Below are 3,176 nucleotides of genomic sequence, written 5' to 3' on the forward strand. Positions count from 1 at the left end.
ATACACGCCATCAAGGGTGCTTAGCTTTGGGAGAGGTTTGTTGGGAGATTAGGAATGAACGAAATGATAAGGTGTTCAACAACAAGCACGTACCCTCGTAAGTCATCTTCGATAAGATTAAAATAGAAGCTAGGTTATGGATGTTAAAAGGAGCTGTAATAAGTCACAAACTTTTACTTTCTTTTTCTTAATCAATAGTGGGACAAAGTTTTTGCCCATGTTTAAAAAAAGCATTTTGTGCGGGAGGAAACTGGTATTTTTTTTAGAGTAACCACATATTTCATTAATCGAACATCAAGTTACATGAAGAAACACATGTGGAAACTAAAAGACAAACTGGGATAAAATGATTATCCTGAATTTGCAGATAAAATGCTAAAAGATCGAGAAATACAAAACGATTCCAAGGTTCCTACAACCACCTGATACGTCCCAAACGTATCTATAATTTCTTATGTTCCATGCTACTTTTATGATGATACTCACATGTTTTATACACATTATATGTCATATTTATGCATTTTCCGGCACTAACCTATTGACGAGATGCCGAAGAGCCGATTGCTGTTTTCTCGCTGTTTTTGGTTTCGGAAATCCTAGTAAGGAAATATTCTCGGAATTGGACGAAATCAACGCCCAGGGTCCTATTTTTGCACGAAGCTTCCAGAAGACCGGAGGGGACACGAAGTGGGGCCACGAGGCGCCGCCACAACAGGGCGGCGCGGCCAGCAAGAGGCCCGCGCGGCCCTGTTGTGTGGGGCCCCCGTGGCGCCTCTTGACCTGCCCTTCCGCCTACTTAAATCCTCCGTCGCGAAACCCCCAGTACCGAGAGCCACGAAACGGAAAACCTTCCAGAGACGCCGCCGCCGCCAATCCCATCTCGGGGGATTCAGGAGATCGCCTCCGGCACCCTGCCGGAGAGGGGAATCATCTCCCGGAGGTCTCTTCATCGCCATGATCGCCTCCGGATCGATGTGTGAGTAGTTCACCCCTGGACTATGGGTCTATAGCAGTAGCTAGATGGTTGTCTTCTCCTCATTGTGATATCATGTTAGATCTTGTGAGCTGCCTATCATGATCAAGATCATCTATCTGTAATCCTACATGTTGTGTTTGTTGGGATCCGATGAATATTGAATACTATGTCAAGTTGATTATCAATCTATCATATATGTTATTTATGTTCTTGCATGCTCTCCGTTGCTAGTAGAGGCTCTGGCCAAGTTGATACTTGTGACTCCAAGAGGGAGTATTTATGCTCGATAGTGGGTTCAAGCCTCCATTAAATCTGGGACAGTGACAGAAAGTTCTAAGGTTGTGGATGTGCTGTTGCCACTAGGGATAAAACATCGATGCTTTGTCTAAGGATATTTGTGTTTATTACATTACGCACCATACTTAATGCAATTGTCTGTTGTTTACAACTTAATACTGGAGGGGGTTCGGATGATCACCTGAAAGTGGACTTTTTAGGCATAGATGCATGCTGGATAGCGGTCTATGTACTTTGTCGTAATGCCTCGATTAAATCTCATAGTACTCATCATGATATATGTATGTGCATTGTTATGCCTTCTTTATTTGTCAATTGCCCAACTGTAATTTGTTCACCCAACAACTGCTATCTTATGGGAGAGACACCACTAGTGATCTGTGGACCCCGGTCCTATTCTTTACATCTAAAATACAATCTGCTGCAATTATTCTTTACTGTTCTTCGCAAACAATCATCATCTTCCACACAATACGTTTAATCCTTTATTTACAGCAAGCCGGTGAGATTGACAACCTCACTGTTACGTTGGGGCAAAGTTCTGTGATTGTGTTGTGCAAGTTCCACGTTGGCGCCGGAATCCCTGGTGTTGCACCGCACTACACTCCTCCGCCATCAACCTTCAACGTGCTTCTTGACTCCTACTGGTTCGATAAACCTTGGTTTCTTACTGAGAGGAACTTGCTGCTGTACGCATCACACCTTCCACTTGGGGTTCCCAACGGGCGTGTGCTTTACGCGTCATCAAGCTAAATTTCTGGTGCCGTTGCCGGGGAGATCAAGACACGCTGCAAGGGGAGTCTCCACTTCCAATCTCTTTACTTTGTTTTTGTCTTGCTTTATTTTATTTACTACTTTGTTTGCTGCACTAAAACAAAACACAAAAAAATTAGTTGCTACTTTACTTTATTTACTGCTTTGTTTGCTCTCTATATCAAAACACAAAAAATTAGTTGCTAGTTTTACTTTATTTACTGTCTTGTTCTCTATATTAAAAACACAAAAAAATTAGTTACTTGCATTTACTTTATCTAGTTTGCTTTATTTACTACTACTAAATATGAGTAATCCGGAAGTTGAAGTTCGTTCGTTTAAGCAACAAGGTGGAGAAAGTTTTAAAGATGCTTGGTATAGAATTAGTGATGCTCATCATAGGTGCATTAAGAAACACTCCACTATTATACTACTTAGGAACTTTTATGTTGGTATCTCTAGCTGGAATATGTATGTTCTTGATACTCTTGCGGGAGTAATTTCCTAGGCACTCCAGCTTTAGAGGCTAGTTGCATTATTGAGAGTCTAGTTGGAATACCACCTGTTAATGAAGCTAAAATTGAAATCTCTCTTGAAGATGTCATGAAAAAGTTGGAAGCCATAGAAAAAGAACTTCCAAGTATTGAGACTAAATTGGGAATATTACTTAATAGCACTGATAAACTTGATAAATCTCTAGGTGGAATTAATGAAAGAATTGCTGTTTTAGAAACTTGTGCTACTCATGATAATCGAACCCATAGGATTAGTGAACTTGAAGAAGCTATGGGAACCTTGGGTTCAACTTTTTCTTCTCTTAAGTTTAAGGAGAAAGCTTATGTGGGTAAGGAGCAAAAGTTTATGTATGTCTCTAAAGTGCCTAAACCAAAAAAATATTATTATAGGCCTAAAATTTACAAAGCCCTTAGTACCACTACGGATGGGGGAGCTTATGATGTTGATGCTTCATCTCTTGATAACACTTGATACACACTTTCTGCGCCTAGCTGAAAGGCGTTAAAGAAAAGCGCTTATGGGAGACAACCCATTACTTTACTTCTGCACTTTATTTTATATTTGAGTCTTGGAAGTTGTTTACTACTGTAGCAACCTCTCCTTATCTTTATTTTATTGCATTGTTGTGCCAAGT

This window comes from Lolium rigidum, chromosome 2 (assembly GCF_022539505.1).
Source record: "Lolium rigidum isolate FL_2022 chromosome 2, APGP_CSIRO_Lrig_0.1, whole genome shotgun sequence".
Classification (NCBI taxonomy): domain Eukaryota; kingdom Viridiplantae; phylum Streptophyta; class Magnoliopsida; order Poales; family Poaceae; genus Lolium; species Lolium rigidum.